Source organism: Carlito syrichta, unplaced genomic scaffold (genome assembly GCF_000164805.1).
Source record: "Carlito syrichta isolate Samal-C Ts95f unplaced genomic scaffold, Tarsius_syrichta-2.0.1 Scaffold312132, whole genome shotgun sequence".
In the NCBI taxonomy this organism is placed as follows: domain Eukaryota; kingdom Metazoa; phylum Chordata; class Mammalia; order Primates; family Tarsiidae; genus Carlito; species Carlito syrichta.
The window spans coordinates 61523-88057 of NW_007256228.1; the positions used below are offsets into that span (position 1 = coordinate 61523).

The window sequence follows — 26535 nt, forward strand, 5'->3', positions numbered from 1 at the left end:
CACAAAGGGGTTGGTTTCATCCTATGATCAGTTCTCCTTCCCCCAATGGAACAATGCATGGACACAATGATCAGTTGCAGGACATGTCCCACCAAAGTCTGAATGTCTCAGTCCAGAATTACACCCTGGGTGCACTTCAGCGGGGGAGTTCCAAGTTAGGCTTCAGATTCCAAGTCTGGTTCTTTCTAAGATTTCTGTCAGTATGTTATACAAATATACATTCACATTCTTCCTCTAGTTTTCCTGTGGGTATCTATTAGACCAAACAAAGACTATACCCAAACATGCACATCTCCCAAGAATATATAATTATTGTCTGAATTCATGTGAAGGAAAACAATTTTTTTCAATGCAGTATAATTTTAACAGATTTTCTTGCCCACAAAGGAGCTATATTATTTGTCAAGCAGTTTCAGTTTCTTTTCCATCCTCTCCAACAATGCAGAGACCTATCAATGGTTAAGAAATAAGTCCCATCACAATTTCTAACCAAACAACAGAATTACATACATGGACAACCATCTTTAGAAACACAAGGGCCAACACATTTTTTCCCTGACATTTTCTTATGAAAATTTTCAAACATTTAGAAAAGTAGAAATAATTTTTTCAGTGAACTCCTATATACCTCCCCCATGGTTAAATGTCAAATATCTGTTCATCCATCTCTCTACCCATCTATAAATCTTATTTCTTTGGTGCATTTCAAAGTAAATTTAAAATATTAGTACTCTTCCCTCACTGTTTTTTTCCCTTTTAAGGAAAAATGTATGCGTTTGTAATAAAATGTACAGACCTTGTGTTTATATTTACTATGTTTTGTAAAATGCATACCCCTGTTACCTAAACCTCTAGCAAGACATACATTACTATCATCACTGAAGATAGTTCCTTCATGCCTCTTTCTAGTCAGTTCCTCTCCCCTAGCAATTGTGGTTCTAATTTTTCCACCATAGCTTGGTTTTATTTGTTGTAGAATTTATAGAAAATATGTGTTCTTTTGTACTATATGATTCCATGTGAGGCTTCTTTCACCTAGCATTATGCTTTTGATAATTATCCATGTTGTATAAATCACTAGTCTCCTCTATTTTATTTCTTTTCTTTTCTTTTCTTTTCTTTTTTGAGTTGGAGTCTGACTCTGTCGCCCAGACTGGAGTGCAGTGGTACTGTTCCGGCCACAGTGGCCTCAACCTGCTGGGCTCCTGCGATCCTTCCGCCTCAGCCTTCCAAGTAGTTGGAACTACAAGTGCACGCTACCACACCTGGCTAATTTTTGATTTATTGTAGAGATGAGGTCTCACCAATTGCCTGGGTGGGTCTTGAACCCGTGGGCTCAGGCAATCCACTCGCTTCAGCCTCCCAAAGTGCTGGGATTACAGGCTGAACCACTGAGCCCGGCCTCCTCTATTTTATTTCTGAATAGTGTTCCATTTTCCACATATACCATGATTTATCTATTCTCCTATTGATGGACTCCCATGCTATTTCCAGGTTTTGGCTATGATGAATAAAGTAACTGCGAACATTTTGTTGACATGTTTTCATGTCTCTTGGGTAAATGTTGAGAGGCAGAATTGCTAGGTCATAGAGTAGGTGTGTGTTTAGTTTTATAAGAACCTGTTAGACCTTTTTCCAAAGTGATTATGCCAGTTTACCCGCCTACTACAGTGTATGAGAGTTCTGTTTGCTTCACATCCTTGCCAGCATCTTGTGTTTTCAGTCTTTAATTTTAGCTATTCTAGTGGGATGTGTAGTGGTATCTTCTCCCTGTGATTTAATTTGTTTTTCCTTGATGACTAATGATGTTGTGCACTTTTTCATGTGTTCATTGACCATTTGTATAACCTTTTTTGTGTCGTGTCTATTCCAGTCTTTTGCCTATTTTAAAAACCAGGTTGTTTATTTATCATTGGGTTTTAGGCGTTTTTAATATCCTTTGTCATATATATGTTTTGCTAACATTTTCTCCAAGTTTCTGGCTTGCCTATTCATTCTTTTTTCTTTTTTGGAGTCTCACTCTTGTTGCCCAGGCTGGAGTGCAATGGGACACTCACGGCCACCACAGCCTCAACCTGCTGGGCTTAGGTGATCCTTTCACCTCAGCCTTCAGATGCACGCCACCACACCTGGCTAGTTTTTGTGATTTATCATAGAGACCAGTTCTCACCAAGTTGCCCAGGTTGGTCTCGAACCCCCAGCCTCAGGCAATCCTCTTGCCTCGTCCTCCCAAAGTGCTGGGATTACAGGCTGAGTCACTGCGCCCGGTCCCTATTCATTTTCTTAATGCTATTTTTTGCTGAACACATGTTATTAATTTTAGTGAAATCTAATTTATCAATTTTTAAATGTATTGTTATTCCTTTTTATATCCTGATTAAGAAGACTTGCCTCCTCCAAGTCACAAAGATATATATTTATATATTTTCTGAAACAGGGTCTTGCTATGTTTCCCAGGCTGGAGAGCAGTGGCTATTCATAGGTGCAATCATAGCACACTACAGCCTTGAACTCCTGGCCTTAAGTGATCCTCCCACCTTTGCCTCCTGAATAGCTGGGACTACAGGTGCATGCCCCTGCACCCAGCCACAAAGATATTCTTTTATGTTTTCTACAGAAAGCTTTGTTTATAATGCTGGGGTAAGAGAAGCTTTATTTCACCTTTTAAATTTAGTATTATGACCTATTTCAATTTAATTTTAGTGTATGATGTAAGATGGGGTTGAGGTTCACTTATTTTCCCACACTAATGTTTAATTATTCTAGCATCATTTGTTAAAAAGACTCCTTGCTATCACTAAATTGCTTTGGCACCTTTGTTAGAAATCAAATGACTTTATAATTTTGGATCTATTTCTGTGCTCTCTATTCGGTTCCATTGATCTATTTGTCAATTCTTATGCCAGTCGGCACCACACTGTATTGATTTCTTTAGCTTTATAGTAAATCTTGAAACCAGGCAGTCTAAGTCCTCCAACTTTTTTCCTTTACAAATTTACTTTGGCTGTTCTGAAATCTTTGCTTTTCTCTCACACAGTTTTTAAAGTAACACTTTCTTCTTTACTTTGGATTGGGTCCAAAACATTCTTCCTCATTGGTCTCTAAGTAGAAGGAAACAAAAAGTATCCAAGTAAATCTATAGGGGTAGGGTAGGGTAGGAGTGGGCGGCTGAGGGACTTAACAGAATGTTTGTTCTCCCAGTTAGATATTTTTGATTGGAATGAGAATATGTGACAAATCACAGAGTCTTTACCCCAGAGTCATTACCTAAAGGAGCCTTGGTCTTTGGCACACTCCAAAAAGGTTTATGTATCATTCTTTACTCATTAAAAAATGAATAGTAGCAGTTACCACAGTAAATATTCTCCATATTTTGGGAATCATACTATTTATTCCTCTTATATTTTCTGTAGCTGCAATAGCAAGTATTATATAAACACAAGGTACTCAATAAATGTTTATTAACTAAAATTTGGCTCATTCCGAATCATAAAATTAGAACATTTGAAGAAGCATTAAAGCTAATGTACTTTAATCATCCATTTGATCATATGGTTTTCTATTAGATACCATGTTATACATGATTAGTATAGTGATAGGACACTCACAGCCATGTATGTCTAGAGCAGCTCAATCCATGAATCCCTTCCAAAATTCACCGAAAAGAAAACAGTTATTGCTTCCCAAGGGAATAAAGAAGGCTGTGATCCAAAATAAACTTCCCATCATCTCCGCTGCATAATCTACAGGACTCACAGTCAGACTGTGAGGAAGACCGTTTTGGAAAAGATATAATTGCAGGAGTACAACCATTTTATTTGATTTTTTATAACTCCCTTCCTCTCCACCAAAATGAGAATTTATTTTGGTGACAGCAAATGTTCCTACAGGGAGTCTAATATTTGTAAAGTATACAAAAGCTCTAGAGTGTGTTACTTATCTAGTGTCTAACTATAAGTGGCTTGGGTAAAAATAATAATTTATGATGCATTGATTTCCAGGTCAGCCTATCAAGTAGAACTTAATTTGCTCAAAGTTGGATATTTAACCCTTCATATTCCCCCATTCCATCCCTACCATTTCTCCATAGCAAAGAGGGAGTTAAATTTTAAAAGTGCAACATGTAACATTTATAAGTTTTACAATGGTGAAATAAAATATAAAGAGCTATTTTATAATTCTAGGAATAGGCCCAAACCAACTATACTTAAAAATTCCAGATGTTCAAATAGGCTTTGTGTGTTTGTGCCAAGGTCAGATCATGCTATTAATTTCAAATATTTTAAGTGAATTTAATTTTGATGGAGAAGATAAAATAAATCCAGCTCATTCCTCATCATAGTGATGGTGTGTATACCTTTAATCTAGGAAGAGCTCTGCTCCTGATTTTTTTTTTTGAGTTGGAGTCTCACTCAGTCGCCCAGACTGGAGTGCAGTGGCCGCTGCCGGCCACCGCAGCTTCGACGTGCTGGGCTCCGGTGATCCTTCCGCCTCAGCCTTCCAAGTAGCTGGAACTACAGGCGCGCGCTGCCATGCCCAGCACATTTTTTTGATTTATTGTATAGATGAGGTCTCGCCAAGTTGCCCAGGCGGGTCTCGAACCCACAGGCTCAGGCAATTCACTCACCTCGGCCTCCCAAAGCGCAGGATTACAGGCTGAGCCACCGAGCCTGGCTCTGCTCCTGATTTAATTAGTCAGCGATAATCTAATACTCTACTAAATGTTTGTGCCCCATCTTGATTTACTTTTTTTGCACAGTGCATTTGTAGTAGTTGTGTGGGATGTGGAAACAGGAGCAAAAATATATTTATATTAGTCAAATAATCACAAGAGGCTGAAAGACCAACAGAAATGGTATGTTATTAAAATGGAAAGAGTTGTGATAGAATAGGATCATTGGAATTTGCTTTATTTTAATAACTACATTTTAGCTTATTAGGACACTAGGCATTAGTACAATTCTAACTTTCATCCACAAAGTATTTGATTGGTTTCAACTTATAAATTAAGTGAGGAGTTGGAGAAATATTCCTGTGGGTTTGTCTAACAAGCCCATATTTTGGTTTTTCATCTGGGGATAATATATTATTTTCATGGGTGACTATCTCACCAACAGATTTAAATTCCCAGCTCTGTCAGGCTATATATTTTATGAAACCTATTCTAAAAAGTAACTATGTATTAATGATATCTGCTTTTTAGGGTCAACAATGAAAATGCATTACTATTGCAATTAGTATCTTAGACTTTAACTTCCAATTTTGTTTTCTGCAATGTCATTCTTTCTAGACTGTTTTAATTGTCAAGTTTTCAACTTAAAGTTGTTTCACGGTTGTACAATGATTTCTTATTTATAAATAGAATTTATGACTTAAAGAAGGAATTCTAAATACGGTGATGTGGAATTTTAAAATTATGGAAAGTTTTGAATTATTTTTTACTATATATATATATTTTTTTTTTTTTTTTTTGAGTTGGAGTCTCACTCTGTTGCCCAGGCTTGAGGGCAGTGGCACGCTCCGGCCACCGCAGCCTTGACCTGCTGGGCTCCGGCAATCCTTCTGCCTCAGCCTTCCGAGTAGCTGGAATTACAGGCACGCGCTACCATGCCCGGCTGATTTTTTGATTTATTGTAGAGATGAGGTTTTGCCAAGTTGCCCAGGCGAGTCTCGAACCCGCAGGCTCAGGCAATCCACTCACTTCAGCCTCCCAAAGGCGAGGGATTACAGGCTGAGCCACCAAGCCCGACATATTTTTACCATTTTTAATATGGTCAAATATATTGTGAATCTTTTTTGACAGGTTTGATATCTCATTAGCTAATAGAGTTTTTCCCAGCCATGACCATCTACAATTGAGTAAAAGTAAGTTTTAATTTGCTAAAACTCCTGCTAATACTATTAGCCCATTATTACAATAAAATGACAGATTGCAAAGTTTTTCAGGACAGGAACTCTATCTTATATGCTTTTGTATTATTTTAGATACTTAATGCACTTCCAGCAGTACATACTTTTAATACATTTCGGCATTCACCTTCGGGCTTTTAAAATAATACAGCAGCCGGGCTCGGTGGCTCAGCCTGTAATCCCGCGCCTTTGGGAGGCTGAGGTGAGTGGATTGCCTGAGCCCGCGGGTTCAAGACCCGCCAGGGCAGCAAGACCTCATCTGTACAATAAAATTAAAAAATCAGCCGGGCGTGGTAGCGCATGCCTGTAATTCCGGCTACTCGGAAAGCTGAGGCGGAAGGATCGCCGGAGCCCAGCAGGTCGAGGCTGCGGTGGCCGGGAGCGGCCACTGCACTCTAGTCTGGACTACCGAGTGAGACTCCAACTCAAAAACAAAAACAAAAAAAAATAAAATAAAATAATACAGCATTTTGTTGTTGATTACTATATTTGGGTAGATGAAAAAATCTAGCAAAATTTACATTTATTTAGGGTGGCCGAGCTCTTCTATCTTCTCCATATGGCAGCCTCATTTAATTTTAAATTATTGTATCATCTTCATTGCAACTAGATTGATAGCAGTGAGGCCCTTAAACTTGCTCAAGGCTCAGCTATTTTTTACTCAGAAAATTTTTCGTTGTGGTCTGCTGCCTATGTTTATGAATTATTGTGGTATACTCTGTTTAAATGCAATGTTATCTTCCTCTCCAGGAGTAGCCAGTCCAGTCCTATTTTTGTTGTTGTTGTTAGAAACAAGGTCTCACTCTGTCACCCAGGCTGGAATGCAGTCTCATGGTCATAGCTCACTAATCACTGTAACCTCCAACTCCTGGGCTCAAGAGATCCTCCTGCTTAAGCCTCCCGAGTAGCTACCAACCCTAAATTTTCCCTCCAGCAATATGGATTTGGAAACAACTTGTTTCTATATGCCTTCTTTCTCTCAAGTACTTTTATTCAAAAGCAGGACTCAGTGCTACTAAACAGACATCTTTCCCTTATAAAGTAGCATAAGCATCTTGAGAGTCCTACTTAGAGAAACTTCATAATATAAAAAATAGCAGAGTATTAGGGACATAAGGTGCTAGTAGGACCAATATTACATTGATCAAAACATCTTGAACACATTGGAGAAAGGGATGTACCGGTAGACAAAGCAACTGTAGCAGAAAAACATCTAGAGAGTATCAGTAATTTGTTTCTTGTCAACAATTTTCGTTTTCCACTACTCTTTTCTCATTTCTATTAACTTGGATACTTAACACAAATATGATTAGTGAGACTAGAGAAATGGGCAGTCTCAGGTGAGATTCAACATTGGAGATGTAAAGGAGGCTGGAGAGGAATTAGAGCTAAGTGATATTAGATAAATCTTGGAGTTGTTATATTTGTTTTTTGTTTTTTTTTCCTAAGGAGCATTCTTTGCTTAAAAACACAGACAAAAGAATAAATATGTGGCATCTGAAGGAAGGGACTATATGCTGTCTTTGCATTCTTTACAAGGACTGTGACTGGTATATAACGGACGCCCAGTATATGTTTGAATCAATATGTGGCCTAATATAGTCACAATGGCAAACCTTGATTTTAGAGACGCTATTTTGGTAGAGCTACTACTTCTTAGGTCAGACTAGAAATTGAATGGAGAATTTCTTTCTGTTTGTGGTAGGCACAAGGGCCAGGATTCTCTGTCAGCCCTGTAAAAGACAAATGGAATTTTTTTACCCCACCTCATTGCACAAAGGATTAGGGTGATTAACAAAGTGGAGGAGGTTACTAATAAATTTTTACAATGGTACACGAAACAAAAAAATATATTGTGTTTGTCCATGCCAATTGAAAGGCCTACTTCTCATTTCATGTTCACTTAGATTTTCCCTAGAGTGAGTGATTTCCAATCTTTTTTGTCAGCATTTGCCATTAGTTTTCATTAATGCATTGTTTGAAACGGGGTGTGCTTTGATCCGTCGAAACCTTGCACAACACAGGCCCCAAGTTTCCCTTAAGCCTCGGGGAAAACGACTTGGCTGGTCTCTGCCCAAAGCCACACCCACTTTAGAGGCCTTAGGGAACCTGGGGCTCGCCTGGCAGCGACTTAGCTGTAACAACCACGCGGCGCGCCAAGTCCCACAGCTCTGACTCCAGTCTTCCCCGTGGGAGGCGCATCTCCCTCCTACCCTGCCAGCCGCGGGCCCCGGACCAGCTTCGTTCCTGGCCGGGACGCCGGGTCCCTCTCCCTACACGGCGCGTCCCGGGTTCATTTGCATAGGGACGCGCGCGGCGCCGGCGAGCGGAGAGCGGGCGTGGCCGGGAAGGCGGCGCGCGCGCACCCTGACAGCTGGGTCCTGCTCGCTCACTCGCTCGTCCCCGGCTTCCGAGCACAGCATGGCGGTCAAGGTGACTCCAACTCTCTGCTGCTGCTTTTATTGCATACGAGACATTCCGAGCGCCCTGCCTGCAGCCCCCAACTTCTTCCCATTTCATTCTTTGCCTGGTTCTTAGATAGCGCACCCTGGGGCTCCCGCTTGCTGGTGGGGGAGCTGTGTGGGGCTCGGACCGGAGGGAGAGGATGCCCGGCTGGGGGAGGGGAGGAGGAGGAATACTGTGAGTTGAAGGGGTTTGTGAGGACCACGGGTAGGTGAAGGAGGAGGAGTGCCCTGCCCTAGGTGCATAGAATTTGACCCCACGTTTGAAGGACATCGGAAAGGGTGTGGGGGGAAGTGGCAAGTAAAACTGGGGATACCTAGGACATCAGTGAATTGCTGTGGGGGAGGGGGTGAGTATTGAGTAATTGGGGACTTCAATGGGGCGAGGGCAATGGCTGGCGTTTGCGTTGCAGGTTGCAGGATGTCGAAAGTGTTTGTATATGTGGCAGCTCATGTTTTAGTTTGGATGGGGAGAGGGACGCGGAGATAATTATATGCTGGGATTGCTTTCCAACGGGAAGAAAGGCTGCTAGGCCAAGTGATTAATTTGGGTGTTTTAACTTTCCTATTGCTCCACTCTTGCTGGCCTCTTTATTTGAAGGTAGGTGGTTGCTACTGTGTTGCTAGTCAATGTGAGTGAAGTAAAAGAGATCCTCATTGCTCTCCTTTCTAGCCCAGAGGAAGCACTGTCCAGTCGTTTCGCAGTATATCAGGCTATTCACACCTGTTTTTCCATCCTCTAGTCACAGATCTTCAATTTTGACAGTTGTTATCTGCAATTGGGACTTTTCAATTGTTGCAAACGAAGTGCCCTTATAAAAGATAAGAGCATTGATTGTTAGGGATGTGATCTCTAATCTGAAGCGAGTGTGTGGTCTCTAGTGAAACATTAACTGGCCTTTTTTTTTTTCTTACAGGTGCAGACAACCAAGCGAGGTGATCCTCATGAGTTAAGAAACATATTTCTACAGGTAAGTTGGCATATATAATGTAGTTTTCTTTGCAAAAAACAAAAAGTTATAGGTCTTTAGTCTTTTTTCAGGCCTTAACTTGAGGAATGTTCTATTTTAATGTATTCTTACAAACATGACCTCACAATATAGCTTATAATTCTCTTACTAGGATTTGATGAAAGGTTTTCTTTTTATGATTTGATGAAAGGTTTTCTTTTTATTAAGGATTGATAAAAGACTATCCTGAAATTACTATTTTTCTTTATATGACTTAAGATACATATTTTTATTTTATTTATTTATTTATTTATTTATTTTTTGAGTTGGAGTCTCACTCTGTCACCCAGACTGGAGTGCAGTGGCTGCTCCCAGCCACCGCAGCCTCGACCTGCTGGACTCCGGCAATCCTTCCGCCTCAGCCTTCCAAGTAGCTGGAACTACAGACGTGCGCTACCAAGCCCGGCTAATTTTTGATTTATTGTAGAGATGAGGTCTCGCCAAGTTGCCCAGGCGGGTCTCGAACCGGCGGGCTCAGGCAATCCACTTACCTCAGCCTCCCAAAGGTGTGGGATTACAGGATGAGCCACCGAGCCGGGCTAGGATACATATTTTTAAAAAGACTACAATAAATTTCCACCTTCCCTTAACCACTGAGATTAAGATAAAATTTCAAAATATATTGACATTCTTGTATAACTGATAGGTATGGTGATTAATATGGTGACTAAAAGTTGCTTGTTTATAAAGTTTTCCTACCTTTAAACAATCCTCCATGTAAGTTGCAACAGATATAAAAAATATTATTCCTTTTCTTGATTTGTGCATATGTCTATTCCCCCTCTACTTATTTATATTGTATCCACAGGCCTTTGGGAATTTTGTTATAAAATCTTAAGATTCTTTTTTTTTGAGAAAGCAGGATTTATTGAGAGAACAGAAAAGCTCCCCCTTAAAATTCTTGCTGTAGCCTGCCTTAACTTCTGCTAAGCTTTTAGTATCAGTAATTTGGCTGTAGACTTTAAAAAAAAAAAGTTGACTTAGTTTTTTGTTTTGCTTTCTTTTCTTAAATTTCAAAAGTTCCCAGTGTAGGAAGTTATACTTAAGAAGTAGATGTAAAGGGAGACAAGCTAAGGTGTTTCACTGAATATTGTGTTTTTCTCCAAAACCCTTTGAGAACTTGCTATTCTGAACTTGGGTTCTTATGAAGACACTTTGACCTTGGACAGGTCCCTGCTGTGTATTATTTTCATCTGTGAAATGAGAGGTGATCTCCAAGGTTCCTTCCAATTCCAAAAGTCTATGATTCTATATTAGGAACAGATTCTAACATGCTGATATGAGCCTGGAATAGATGACATTTTTATTTGAGACATGTGGTTTGCTTAAGCTATTGTTGGGGAGGAGGCTGCATAGATGACCATATATATGTGTAGTTCATGAAAAAGAATTAGTGAAAATGGGACTTTTATATTTTACAAAAATTTCATAAGGGCAGTACCTTTTCTAGAACAAAAGTAATTATAATATAAAAGGTCCATTAATGACTTGAAACCTTTATTTCTCAAGTATTCTTGAGAATAACAACAGCAACAACAAAGTCAGTATTAGCCACACCCTGTGATTATAGTCAACTGTTTTGTGAGTTCATGTCAGATAGTGAATTTGATTTTCTAGAAATAAGTAAGTATGGAAGAAATCAGTTGGAATGCTGTATGATATAGTTAAAAGAGCACTGAACTAGGCATCAGGTATACTGGTTCACTTCCCGTCCCTGCTTCTGCCCTTAGGCTAATCATCCAGCCTTCCTGGGTTTCATCTTCTCATGTGGGACTCAATGGGACATAAAGAAATGAGAATGGAGGTCTCTCCGGCTTTAAAACTTCTACGAGAAAAAAAAAAAAAAAAACCACTGTGATTCTGTATGGATTTGTTTTTTGGTTTTTGGGGGGCAGGGCTGGGGTGGCTGAGGATATAGGTAGAGGTACAAGGGTGGAGGCCAGCATTATGCCTACTTCTTGACAGCTATTTAATCTTAACTTTTCATTTAATGTTTTAGATATTATTATTATCTTTTTACATATTATTTTGATGATGCTCTCATTTTTATGTTGAAAATTTGTGGAATTCAGAACTAGAATTGAACTGTAGCACAGCTAGAAGGATATAATACAGCTAGCTGGATCAATTTTAGGCCACTTACCAAGTAACATTAGATTTTTATTTTTGGCTGGAATACTTCAAAGCATAGTTACTTGAAGCTACAGGGTACTGTTTAGAAACAGTTATTATAGTTGTATATGGTTTGTTAATATTTTACCTATACTAGAAGATAAAAATCAAACTAACTACATATTTCTTTAGCACTTAGCTTAAATATTTACTCAACAAATATTTTCTGAGGAAAGTGCTGTGTGCTATGCACTTGTATTTGCTTCAGTAGTAGACAACAGTTGAATAATTGAAAAGGAGAAGAGAGCCAAGACTTAAATGATGAAGGACATATGATTGGACTAGCTCCTCTCTGAGGTCCATTCCATCTCTAATGGTCTATGACTGAGAGAGTCAAGAATATGAAGGCAAATGCATAGACTGGTGGAGCAATCAGATTGGCTTCCTAGATCATAGTGACTGCGTAATAATAATGACAATGACTGGCATTTTTGGATCATTTAGAGTGTGGAAATTGACCTTCTGCTTTAAGGATATTATGTTAATTTTTATAACAGTCTTAGGAGGTAGGTTTCTTATCTCTGTTGTACCAAATCAGGCTAAATGACTTGGTCAATATCACTTTATTCAAAAGTGGTAGAAGACTGTGCACAGTGGCGTATGCCTGTAATCCCAGCACTTTGGGAGGCCAGGGCCAGAGGATTGCTTGAACCCAGGAGTTTAAGACCAGCTAATCTGGAGCCTGAGATGGGAGGATTGCTTGAGGCAAGGAATTTGAGACAAGCCTGGGCAAGTTAGTGAGACCCTGTCTCTAATAAGCTGGACATGGTGGCTCACACTTGTAGTCCAGCTTGTCTAGAGACTGAGACAGGAGGAAAGCTTGAGCCCAGGATTTTGAGGCTGCGGTGAGCTATGATCCTGCACTTCAGCCTGGGCAACAGAAAGAGATCATGTCTCTTAAAAATTAAAAAAAAAAAAAAAGTAATAGAGACAAGATTTAAATCAAACTCCTGAACCTATTCTCTTAAACCTCATACTACACTGCTTATAGGATCTTGAAATGGGATGATTTTTGAAAGAGAAAGGTACTGGGGCTAATGGCAGCTGTGTTAAGAAGTTTAAGAAAATAAAGCCTGTAATCCTAGCACTTTGGGACGGTGAGGCAAGAGGATTGTCTGAGCCTACGGGTTTGTGATCAGCTGGGACAATTTGGTGAGACCTCATCTCTAAAGAAAAAAAAAAGGAAAAGTGGTTACTTAGGTGATGAAATTAAAAAGTACCTTTACGCTGTAACTATCTTTTTTTTATTTTATTTTGAGTTGGAGTCTCACTCTGTCGCCCAGACTAGAGTGCGGTGGCCGCTCCCGACCACTGCAACCTCGACCTCCTGGGCTCCGGCGATCCTTCCGCCTCAGCCTTCCAAGTAGCTGGAACTACAGGCGCGCGCTACCATGCCCGGCTAATTTTTTGATTTATTGTAGAGATGAGGTCTCGCCTGCTCAGGCGGGTCTCGAACCCGCGGGCTCAGGCAATCCACTCACCTCAGCCTCCCAAAGGCGCGGGATTACAGGCTGAGCCACCGAGCCCAGTTTACACTGTAACTATCTAAAACAGTTGGCTAAGGAGTTTGGATTTGAAACAGTAGGGAGCCACGGTGGGCTTCTGACTTGGCAAATTGAAGTGGTGAATTCTGGCTGTTCTTTGTGTATGTTGAATAAAGTATGAAGAGGTTGGAAGTAGGTTAGCTAAGAGGCTATTGAAATAATTACTTGTGAGAGATAATGGCCTGGAGTGGCGAATGGCTGGGGAAATTGAAAGGAAGACCAATACCAGGGACTTTGTAAGGGAAGAATCTATTTATTTTATATTAAATATGGAAGTAAAGGAAGAAGTAGTGAACCTGGTCATTTTGGGATAGATTTAATTGATACGGCATCTATTTGGGGAATTTTGGTAGATGGGGTGGGTTTAAGTTTAGCTGCTAAACAAATGTCATACTAAATTAAAGTCAAGTTTGGACAGATATAAATTTATATAGGTGATAGATGAAAGTAGATGAATCTTTGTGACTAAGGGGTTTAAATATAATACAGGAGAGAGGATCAGGAACTGATTTATAAGTAATATCCACAACTGAAGTGGGAAAGAGAATTAGGGATAAAAAGGGTATAGTCAAAGGTTAAAATACAGATTGCTTTGTTATTGATATGATTTGATTTGGGGGTCGAGTTCAGGATAATTTGAGCTATTAAGAGACAACAAAAAGAAGATTTAATTTTAAATTTTAGAATACAATTAAAAGCTGTACTTTGTAAAATATGGATCTGTTGCATTACTTCTCTGGGCTCACAAATAGTCAATTTGGCTCGAAAGGCATTTGTTTTGTAAAATATCAGGATTTCTATTTGAAAGTACTGGTATATCTATGTTTAGTGGAATTACATGAGAATTCATGTGAGAGTTCATGAGAAGAGCTTTATAAGAATAAAGCATTGGCTGGGTGTGGTGACTCAAATCTGTAATCCCAGCACTTTGGGAGGCCGAGGCAAGTGGATTGCCTGGGCCTGCGGGCCCAAGACTAGCCCCGGCAACTTAGCAAGACTTCATCTCTGCAATAAATCAAAAAAATTAGCCGAATGTGGTAAGCCCCCGCCTGTAGTTCCATGTACTTGGAAAGCTGAGGCAGAAGGATCGCCTGAGCCCAGCAGGTTGATGGTCGGGTGGCCGTGAGTGTGCCACAGCACTCCAGCCTGGGTGACGGAGTGAGACTCCAACTAAAAAAAAAAAAAGAAAAGAAAAGAAAAAGAGTAAAGCATTAATCGGATTATAGGGTAATAGGTTTATTTTTTCTATGTTCTATGTTCCAGCGATCCTTCCAAGTTGCCTGGGTTGGTCTTAAACCTGTGGACTCCGGCAATCCACTCACCTCCGCCTCCCAAAGTGCTGGGACTATAGCTAGAGTCACCGAACCCGGCCTTTTCTGTGTTCTTATTCTCAAATTTTGATGTGCTATATTTTTTATTAGTTAAGAGAAAGTCCAACCATATTTACCAAGATTCTGCTATCTTCTGCTCCCACCCCTGCCAATTTTATAAAACTAGAGCAAAACAAATGAATTCTTATGTGTTAGGCCGTGCTGTAATTTTAAAACCAGTTGTCAAGCTAAGATTTTACCATTGCTACCCTTACAACTGTCATTTCTTGATTTATCCTCCCGTTTAACCTCTTTCACCCACACACTATCATTGACCCAATTTAGCTACATCAGAAGTGTACAGTAGCAAAAGGAGAGAATAGACACAATGAAGAGGGAGGTAAAGTAGGGACAACAGGAATGTCACAGGTTATTTGTTTTAAGTCTGACCAATTTCAAAATGAAGAATTCATCCTGTCTGTGTTTTATGGCAAAGTAGATTTATCAAAAACTTTTAAATGAATGATTTTTAAAATATCTCTCATTTTTTTAGTTGATAGACTTTCTGTTGTTTATCAGTATGATAAAAGCAACACATGTTGATACTATGCATATGCCATCCCAAACTTTACTGAAATGTAGACCTCAAATACTGAAATACTCTGTTTTTCTTTTTTTAGAGACAGGGTCTCACACTGTCACCCAGGCTGGAGTACAGTGGCACAATCACACCTCACTGTAGCCTCAATCTACTGGGCTTCAGTAATTTTTAATTTTTGCAGAGATAGGGTCGGTCTTTTAAAAAAATTGTTATCACCAATGTAACAGTGAAAATCATATTCCATATAAAATTATGAAAATGCATTTTTAAAAATCGTGTTTATTTTAGAGAATAAATGGAAGAAGGTGCTGTCAGTATAAAAACAAAGAGTGATTCTTCCTTAGGGTTTTTATGATAGCATTAATTTTTAACAGAACGAAATGTCCTTTAATTCGGTAAATATTTGTTTGCATTATGTATATATATATTTTTTTTTTCTTTGAGTTGGAGTCTCACTCAATCGCACCACAACCTCGACCTAGTGGGCTCCGGCGATCCTTCCGCCTCAGCCTTCCAAGTAACTGGAACTACAGGTGCTCGCTACCACGCCCGGCTAATTTTTTTGATTTATTGTAGAGATGAGGTCTCGGCAAGTTGCCCAGGTGGGTCGCGAACCCGCGAGCTCAGGCAATTCACTCACCTCGGCCTCCCAAAGCGCGGGATTACAGGCTGAGCCACCGAGCCTGGCCTGCATAATATATATTTACTTATTTGTTTTTGGCAGTAGGCTGAGGCTGAAAAAATAATTAAGCAGGGCTTTTAGCAGGAGACCCTCCTTGTTAGAATACACATTAGAGCTATGTTTTAAAAAATGTGGTGTGTGTACTACAATATTAGAGTTGCCATAAGATTATCAAGTATTAAAGAGTGATAGCATCTACTGAGGCTGAATGTGGAGAAAAGCCACTCTCATACAGTGCTTGTGGAAACAAAGACTCTTTGAAAAGCAATCTGGCAATGGTTTAAAATGAAAAGAAAATACCATTTGAACAAACAGTCTTGCTTTTGGGATATTTATCCCAGATAAACAAGAATACTCATAAGAATATATACATATGTACAAGGTTGTAAATTGCAGTGCTCAATTTTTCCTTAAAAAAAAAAAGGAAACAAAATAAATGCTATCAAAGGGCAGTGGTGGAGAACTTACATAAATAAATTTTATGGAAAATTATGCAGATGCTAAAAAGAATGCATTAAACCTATAACAGCTAATTTAGAGGAATTTTCAATGTACTTTTAAGAAAGATGAAAAGAAGTGTATGTAGTCATGATTCTGATTTGTAAAAGTCACTTCATGTATGTTGTATGTATGTTTACACATATATATGTTTGTGTATGATTTAATGAGCATTGAGAAAGGTAAGAAAGGATAACTTGGTTGGGGGAGGAATAAAGAGGAAAATAAAAATAAAGTCTTAGTGTGTACGTTATAAGTTTTGAGCAAGTGAGCAATTTAAAAAGTAAGAATCCAGCAATTCAGAACCAGAAGCTAAAAGAAGACGTCCTGGCTTAAATTGGGTTGAAAAAATCCAGGGTAGGGCACACAAAAGAGGATCTGTAGTTTTTTTGTTTGTTTGTTTCTGAGTCGGAGTCTCTCTGTCACCCAGAAAAGATAAAATTAGTGTTATTAAATGTAATATTGTCTTCTACTACCAATCAATACATTTTAAATTGCCTACTATGTACCAGGCTAAGCACTGTAGTAGGGTATACCATTATCGGGATAAGAAAGAGGAACTCCATAAGGGGTGGGACAAGATAGAGGAGTTTAGTGAAGGTAGGACCTCATATTCTAGGGTGAGACAGACAATAAACAAGTCTATTTTTTTAAATCTGGTTTTTTTTTTTTTTTTGAGTTGGAGTCTCACTCTGTCGCCCAGACTGGAGTGCAGTGGCCGCTCCCGGCCACCGCAGCCTCGATCTGCTGGGCTCTGGCGATCCTTCCGCCTCAGCCTTCTGAGTAGCCGGAATTACAGGCACACGCTACCATGCCCGGCTGATTTTTTGATTTATTGTAGAGATGAGGGCTCACCAAGTTGCCCAGGCGGGTCTCGAACCCGCAGACTCAGGCAATCCACTCACCTCAGCCTCCCAAAGGCGTGGGATTACAGGCTGAGCCACTGAGCCCGGCTTAAATCTATTTTTTAAAAAAGCTTACTACCTGTTGTGACAAGTCCAGTAAGAAAATTCTGTTAACTGTTTTTCAAGAGAGTGGTCAGGGAAGGGTCCTGAGGAGGTAATATTAAGAGTTGAGAACTAAAAGATGAATAAGGGAAAAAGATAAGTAAAGGTGATAGAGAGAATTCCAAACAGAGGGCTCACACGTGCAAAGGCTAGATGTAGAAGAGGGTTTGGTATGTTCAACAAACAGAAAGAAGGCCTGTGTGCCTGAGGTATTGGTAAATGTGGGCGTGAATGACCAGTTAGAGATGAGGTGGAAGCAACCACTAGGCAGGATCTTGTGTGTAGGTCAGGTAGAAGGATTTGAATTTTTTCTAACTGCTGCATGAAAACCACTGACTGTCTTTTGCCTTGGAAGTGGAATGTTGAATTTATAGTTTAAATGGATCACATTTTAATAGATCATACTTATATGTAAATTGTTTCTTTTGCATTTCCATGCTTACCTATAGGTGGCTGAGTAGACAATGATTCCTCTGATGTAATTTCCTCCTGGCTATAGGATTCTTAGAACGTCTGGAGCTGGATGAAGCTCCTTTTCATCCAGGAGGCAGCAGATTATAGCTGGAGCCTACATGAGCTTTTTTACTTTAACCTGTGTTTGAATCCTCATTTGAAACCTTTTGGCCTCAGATGCTTACATTACTTTTGGAGCCTGTTTTCTCCTCTTTCTAAGAAGGAAACTGTACCTAGCATATAGGGATGTTGTAAAGATTAAATGAAGTATTGTGTGAAGTGTGCCTGACACATGAAGAACCAAAGAAATCTTAGCTCCTTGTCCCCTTCCTTCTTTTCATTTCTGAGATGAGGACTTTTTTTTCCCCCTGTATAGGATCTGAATCCCTTGTCTTCTTCCAGATAACTGTGCTGCGTCTGACAAAGTAACCTAATAAAGATGTTCATATGTATTTATGATTGTGTATGTGTAATCAGTTAATTGCTCACATTCTTGAGACATGCATCTGAAGATCTTCACAAATCCTTATAGTCAGAAATAGCAACATAAGAGATAGTTTCTCTCTAGTCTGTAAGGTTCTAAAGTGAGGTATGGCCATAGTCTAAGTGAGAGATCTGAGAACCTGTGGAAGATGTTTGTAGTTTTCTTCTGAACCTTCAGTTTCTCAGTCTGGACCAGAAAAGGAATAATAATCTAACCAGAGGCTCTGGAATACCAAGACACAGACCTGAAAGACAGACTTTAGGATTTATTTTTGTGTGTTAACTATTTATTTTCTTCTTTTTTTAAGTTACCACTCTCCTGTTTTCTGTCCAGCTTTGTGGAAATTTCTGAAATTTCTTCCACTAAAACCACTGACCAGCATTGAGCTTCTAGTACTGGAAGAAACAACATTTTGAAGAGATGCTAGTCAAGACTATTTCAGTCTTAAGTTTGGTTAAACTTGCTTGATCTAAGAGTGTACTGGCTCTAGCCATGTCTGGATTGGGAGTTTAACTGATATCACAGGGATCATGGACTTCTCATCTCTTAGTTTTGGTTGTGCTGGCATTATTCTCAGACAGGCTTTGCCATGTTGAACAGCCCCAGATTAGAATCCTAGTTCAGCACTTTCTGCATATTGATGGTGCCTTTTCCCCAGTTCCTAGGTTAAATTTAGTAGTTATTGCCACTCTCACCTCCCACTCCTTCTCCCAACACAACTACTTTGTGCCAAAGGGATGTAGTTCTTTCATTGGCCGGATCTGGTTCACGTGCTCACCTCTGGAACTATTGAGTCAAGTCAGCCCCACTTAAGTAACCTGTGTAAATTGAGAGTGAGTGAGGTGTGTACCTTTAAGGAAAATTAGCATGCAGTTAGTAGGAAAAGGGAGAAGGAAAGCTAGGGTGGTTAAAAGCAATAAATGTATATGTACATCATATAAATGATTGAAAAACCTGGGAACCTGGAGATGGCTTTGAGGAGGCTGGGATAGAAAGATGGCAAGAAATTCTGTGTTTCCAAGTCAACCCTACTGTATTTGATAACTCTTTGAAGCACTGCTCTTATACTATCTGCATAATGCCTTATGTGAAATTACAATAAATAATCAAAATGAAGACCTTTTAGGAGGAAATGTAGCCTTACCTTATTTTTTCTTTGGATACCTCCAGTCTTCCAGATTTTTTCTTGTAATGGTCCTCTTCTCCCCAACTTCTTTCCTGTCTACTCCCTACACTTTCTATTCCATGGCTTATTGTTTTGAGAAGTTCTGTTCACAGATTGCTTTTGATTGTCCTGCTCAGAGCTAACCACTGTGCTAGGTGCTTAATTTATAAGGATAAATGAGGCACCCTGTGCCTCCTGTTCTTAAAGGACTGTTCTTAAAGGACTCATGGTCAATAGCCAATTAAATGACACATTCTTACATGAATATTTTGTTTTTATTTATTTATTTTGAATTGGAGTCTCACTCTGCTGCCCAGGATGGAGTGCAGTGGCATGCTCCCGGCCACCGCAGCCTTGACCTGCTGGGCTCAGGCGATCCTTCTGCCTCAGGCTTCCAAGTAGCTGGAACTACAGGCATGCGCCACCTTGCCTGGCTAATTTTTTTTAATTGTAGAGATGAGGTCTTGTCAAGTTGCCCAGGCTGTTCTTGAGCCCGTGGGCTCACGCAATTCTTTTGTCTCTGCCTCCCAAATTACTGGGATTACAGGCTTGAGCCACCGTGCCTGGCTATATTGTTTTTTAAAAGAATTAGAACATTCCGTATAAGGCTGAAGGCTTGAAGTTCTTCCTAAACCCTAATCCAAATCCCCAAATTTCCCTGCCATCTAAGAAGTAACTACTGTTCTTGGTTGTGTTTCTTCCTGATCTTTTCCCATGTATTTACTTAGAAAATAAGGGGTTTTTTTTAAGAGTGTGTATGTGTGTGTGTGTGTGTGTGTGTGCATGTATGTGTGTGCTTAAAAGCATAATAATAATAGCTAATGCTTACTGAGTTACTGTTATGTATAAGGCATGATTTTAAGTGTTTTATTAAAATCATATTTAATCCTCAGAACAATGTTATAAGGTAGATACTATTAGTATTGCCATTTTACAAACAAGGAAACTTAGCCCCAGGAAGATTAAATAATTTGCTCAAAGTTATACAGTAAATGGAGGAGCCTTGCTTTATGTATTTTAATGCAATTTGCCTTTTTACCTTAGTTGTTTGGAGACACAGATATGTTTAGTACATGAACAATCATTTCATTATTTTGCTGTAGCCTTTTAAGAACTTTTTATAATGGAAAATTTCAAATATATACAAATCTAGAGAAAATAATATAATGAATCACCATATACTTGTCACTCAGCTTGAACAATTATCATAGCTTATCTTGCTTCTATATCGCGGCCACACTGGTTTATTTTGAAGCCATTCCCAGATATCATATTGCTGCATTCATAAATAGTTTAGTATGTCTCTCTAAAAGATAAAGACTCTGAAAACCTAACCATGCCATAATACCATTATCACACCTTTAAAAATTCCTTACTGTTATCAATTTTTATTCAGTGTTGAAATTTCCTGATTGTTTCATTTTTAAAAATTAACTTATTAAAAACAAGATCCATGCTAAGTGCATACATTGCATTTGGTTGATCTAAGTTCTTTTAATTCTTTCTGCTCCCTACCAGGATAAAGGTCCTTACTTCTATATGGCAAACATCTTGTATTTAATCAAGGCTTATCAACTTGAAGGCATTCCATCCCCCTAGGAGCTGCATCTTGATTGTTAAGAAAGCATGATTTGCCCGGGCTTATACATATATATGCTTCTTGTATGTTCCCATGGTTACTTAGGCCAAAAGATTGAAGTATTTATTTAAATAACAATGCAAATTAATTATTCAACTTAATCTGCCCTGAGAAGCATTCTAGTTTGTTATTGGGTTCTCTGGGATCACTATTTTACTTCCAAGGTTTTTAGTTGTTTTTAGGAGAAAATTGTTATGGTAGACCTAGTTTATTATGGTAGCATCAGTTGATTTCAGGATTAATAAGGATTTTGTACCTCTATATTCTATTAGGAATTGCATTGTTCAGTAGTTGACAGTAGGATTTGCTATAATGAACAGTGAAAATATATTAAAGTGAAAAGAAAGATAAGCACATGGTATTTAATGGAAGCAATCCGAGTTAGAAAGACGGGGTTCTGCAGAATTTCCTTAGCAAAATCAATGGAAGGTTTTGTTTCTAGTGTGTGCAAAATATACAACTGGAAATACTAAGTAAAATTAGATGTATAAACTAGCTTTTCCCTAATGCACATGTAGTTGATTTTAGTATATCAGAAAAATTTTGCATTACTAACTAAAATATCTGTTTTAAAATTAAATTGGCTTAATAAAGTTAAAATTAAAAAGTAAATGCCACTGCACTCCAGTCTGGGCGACAGAGTGAGACTCCAATTCAAAAATAAAAAAGTAAATGCATCCATATGTATTTAAAATTATTTTTTCTCATTAAAATATTATTATTATTATTATTTGAATGGTATCTTACTCTGTCTCCCAGGCTGGAGTGCAGAGGCATGATTATGGCAGCCTCAACCTTCTGGGCTCAGGTGATCCTTTTGCTTCAGCCTCCCGGGTAACTAGGACTACAGGTGCACACCACTGTGCTTGGCTAATTTAAAAAAAAAAAAAAAAAAAAAATTTATAGAAACAAGGTCTCACTATGTTGCCTAGGCTGGTCTTGAACTCTTGGTCTCAGGAAGTGATCCTGCCTCAGCCTCCCAGGTAACTAGGACTACAGGTGCACACCACTATGCTTGACTAATTAAAAAAAAATTTTTTTTATAGAAACAAGGTCTCACTATGTTGCCTAGGCTGGTCTTGAACTCTTGATCTCAGGAAGTGATCCTGCCTCAGCCTCCCAGAGAGCTGGGGTTACAGATGTGAGCTACTGCGCCCGGCTTAAAATATTATTTATTGGAGGTACATTCCTGTAATCTCATCTGCTTAGGAGGCTGAGCTGGGAAGATTGCTTGAGCCCAGGAGTGAGACTGCCGTGAGCTAGGATTGTGCCACTGCCCTCCAGTCTTGGTGACAAAGTGAGACCTTGTTTTAAAAAATAAAATAAGACCTGGCATGGGGCTCAAGCCTGTAATCCCAGCACTCTGCGAGACTGAGGTGAGGGGATTGCCTGAGCCCATGGGTTCGAGAACAGTCTGGGCAACTTCGCAAGACCTTACCTCTACAATAAATTAAAAAAAAAAATTGACTGGGTGTGGTAGCACACGCCTGTAGTTCCAGCTACTTGGAAGGCTGAGGCAGAAGGATTGCCAGAGCCCAGTAGGTCGATGCTAGAGTGGCTGTGAGTGTGCCACTGCACTCCAGCCTGGGCAACAGAGTGAGACTGCAACTCAAAAAATAAAATAAAATAAATAAATAAATAAAAATATATATTATTTATGATAAAGTACTCTTTTATTCCAATTGAGCCAATATACTAAAATAAGGTGAATTACACACTGTACTGTTATAACAGGGTTTGTTTGTCAAATCTGCTGTGGTCTTTGCTCCTTATGTATAGCACTGGTGCAGTAAAAGGGCATGCATTCCTGACTAAATTTGGCTTCCGTTGGAAGTAAGGACAGTAATAGTGAAGGGCAGCAAGAGGATTAGCTTCATATGCTCAGCTCTTGCCTTGGTACATATCATGTTCTTCCATTGTTCACATAATGCATTTTTCTATATGGGACATGCTCTATGTGAAAATCTATCTATAGTTATTGAACTTTGTGACATTGTCATTTGAGTTACAGAAATTGAAAGGATGTTAAGATCTGAAAATGTCAGTTCATCTCAGTTGGAACAGAGTCATGGAGGAACAGTTTGTTTTGACTCATATTACAGCCACATGTTGGATAAGCAGAGAAGAAGCTGCCTAAACCAGTCAGGACTGATCTCGTGGTAAGCCGAGGAGTACTGAAAGCCAACCCTGAGGAAACCTTGATTTGGAGAGAGATGAAGAGTTAGAACAATAACTTCTTCATGTTTGGGCAAAAGCAGGAAAATTCAATAAGTAAGAGGGAAACTGGGATCCCATACCTTTCTGTTTCTAAGCATTTTACAATAACTATTGCAATATGCATATGTTTTACAATTTGCTTTGGTGTTCAGGATCTCATTTTTGCCTCATAACAGGACAACTATTTTTCTGTAATCCTTTGTTAAAGAAGAGGCTAGGAGAAACTGCATGTTTTGCCCAAAAATTGTCAATGAGTTAATGGCACAGGGGTTTAGAACCCAAGTTTTCTGACCCCAGTTTCAGTGTCCATCATGCCATTGTCTTTGAGCTTCTTAAAATCAGAAGCCATGTCTTGTTGATCGCTGCATCCTCAGTACCAGGCATAGTACCCAGCACAGTTTTAAAATGAATGCAAAATAACCTTAAAGATTTGGTCTCAGCAGATTTTTGACTTAAAAAGTAGTATTTCTGGATGTATTGTCTTAGTTTTGGTGTGCATACTTGAAAAGAGGACTCCTTGATCTTGATATATCATGTAATTTTTAAAAAGTAACTAGTTTTCTGGTCATAACACATCAGAATTTTCCTTTATAGTCTCTGGAATATCTTTCCGAGACATAAAACATCAAAAGATGTTTATTAATTTAAGCCATTTAAACAGGTAATTTGTATCATTTAGACTGTTTCTTTTTTTGTTAGTGGAAACTTAGGGTTGTGTGTGAGCTCTTTGTAATGTGTAGCTCATATAATATAGTTAATGTAGTAATGTAGGTTGCATACATTCTGAAGGTTACTTAAGGTTAAGTTTGGTAAATTGCAAAGGAGTTACTATCCAATTTACTCCAGTCAGTTGAGGCCTTGATATGTTGTTCCGTTGGCCTGATAGGCAAAACATTTCTAGATGACATGATCTCATTTGGAACTAGAGGTAGTTAAGTGTAATTATATATATATCTGTATAGTAAGGCCTGCCATCTTTTTTTTGTTTGAGTTGCAGTCTCACTCTGTCACCCAGGCTGGAGTGCAGTGGCACACTCACGACCACCCCAGCATCAACCTGCTGGGCTCAGGTGATCCTTCTGTCTCAGCCTTCCAAGTATCTGGAACTACAGGTGCATGCTACCACGCCCAGCTAATTTTTGATTTATTGTAGAGACGAGGTCTCAACAAGTTGCCCGGGCCGGTCTCAAACCCGTGGGTTTAGGCAATCCACTCACCTTGTCTTCCCAAAGTGCTGGGATTACACACTGAACCACCGAACCCGGCCCCTGCCATCTTTTATAGACAGTAATTTTGATGAAATGTATGAGGATTCTGATCTCTCATAAGATCTGTTTTATTTCCCAAGCTTCAGAATGCTAAGGCTTTTTCAAGCACATGTGAACTATGCTTAATGTGAATTTAAATGTTTCTGGAAATGTCAAAGCTATGTGTACTTTTCTATTTCACATATTTGAGTTGGGTTTGGAAAAAGTTTAAGAAAATAGACCACCTATTTTTGTTCAGATACTGTCAGCCACATTCTGTCAATGTCTTTCATGTGTCCTTGACTTTTTGCCCAAGAGGGATTTACAACTACTTAAGAGACATCTTTGAAATGGCAAATGATTAACTCTAAAGTTATTTAGAGTATGAATGTAATATTTGATTAATTTCATTTAAAGTCATTTGTATTCACCCTTTGAAAAGATTGGAACAAAATGGAAATGATACGATAAAACTACTAAATTACTAATATATTAAATCTTTAACATAAGTATTAGCCTAGAAGACCCAAAACCTTGCTTTAAATAGCTTTTTATCATTTTTAGTTTAAATACTAAAGTCATTTTGATTAGCAGAAGGAGGAGGCCTCAATAGACCACTTGACATTTTCTTATTTCTAACTACATGTGTTATCCTAGGCCATGCTTACTATTTTAAAAGTCTGTTTAAAGCATTATTACCCGGCTGGGCTCAGTGGTTCAGCCTGTAATCCCAGATCTTTGGGAGGCCAAGGTGAGTGGATTGCCTGAGCCTGCAGGTTCAAGACCAGCCTGGGCAACTTGGCAAGACCTTGTCTCCACAATAAATTAAAAAAAAAAAAATTAGCCAGGCATGGTAGTGCATGCCTATAGTTCCAGCTACTTGGAAGGCTGAGGCAGAAGGATCACTGGAGCCCAGCAGGTCGAGGCTGCAGTGGCCATGAGTGTACCATTGCCCTCTAGCCTGGGTAACAGAGTGAGACTCTAACTCAAAAAAAAAAAAAAATTATTACCCAATTGATTAAAATAAGCATGAAAAGTAATTAAGTTTTTAAAAATAAGTGGGTCATTCTCATTTTAAAAGTAATTAAAAATACTTTTGGTTTAACTGTATCCCCAGTTTTGAAGTACAGTAAGCTTTTCTCTGTTAGCATAATATATAAAATATTTTAGCATTTAGACTGACTGTGGGTACATTCTAGTTTCAGTTCTAAATTCCCTCTTTGGTTCTGTCTGTTCAGGCAACAGGTTTACTGACATTGCCAAGTAATTGTCTTTAATTTAATGAGTTAATTAGTTACCTGTCTCCTGTAGAAGTACTGACTCCTTGTAGATGAGAAGACTTATATTTTTTTCCTCTGAGCTATACACTCTATTTTTCAGTTAAAATCAAGTTAAAATAGACTAGGAGAGCTTGGAAAACACTGGCAAAATACCTCAGGGTAAGTAGTTCTTTGGCATAATTTATAACTCCAGATACTGGCGAAGCCTGTTTCAGTACATGTCAACTAAAGCATTTGTTTTCCTTGTTGGCTGCTGTGCCCTTGGTGGTTTGTGCTAAGGTTGCTCTATTTCCTGATAGTTTCAAAGTCAAGAACGTTGTGAAATCTTGGTCAATTCATACGTACAGTTTACTTTTATTGTGTGTGTGTTCTGTCTATAAAGCAGTGATAGTCCTTGACATCAAATTCAGATATTAGAGTATTGACACCACTGTGGCAAAAAAGAATGGACAATTAGTTACCAAATTTGAATACTGACTCTGAAGTATTTTTATATTCTCTCCCCTCTTTTGTCATCTGCTAAGAAGGAACACAACAATTTTGGAGAGAGAATAAAGGTCACCATAACTCCATCTCTAGTATTTTCTTATTTTGTTTAGTTTTTCCTTCTTTTAAATTTTTTTTTTTTTAATAATTAATCAGTATTTTTTATTATGGTTTTGTGGGGTACAGTTAAGGGTTAGGTGTACAATTGCGTTTCATTCAGGCACCCCGTTGATAAGAGGTGTTTTCCCAGCCCCAGACAGATATTTGCTACTGTTAATCCCATCCCCCCCCCCTAAATTTTTAATAGGACCTGGGCCCAGGATTCCTTATTAAAGGATGTGAACATTTTTAAATATATATATGATGTA

The 26535-nt window shown here is 38.9% G+C and overlaps 1 long non-coding RNA gene across 1 annotated transcript; it reads left to right on the forward strand.

Moving 5' to 3' along the window:
* Positions 1-8042: 8042 nt before the first annotated feature.
* LOC103272113 lies at positions 8043-18105 on the forward strand. Its single transcript, XR_505103.2, has 3 exons — positions 8043-8343; positions 9290-9343; positions 18026-18105. It is a non-coding gene; the product is annotated as an uncharacterized LOC103272113 (long non-coding RNA).
* The last annotated feature ends 8430 nt before the right edge of the window (positions 18106-26535 follow it).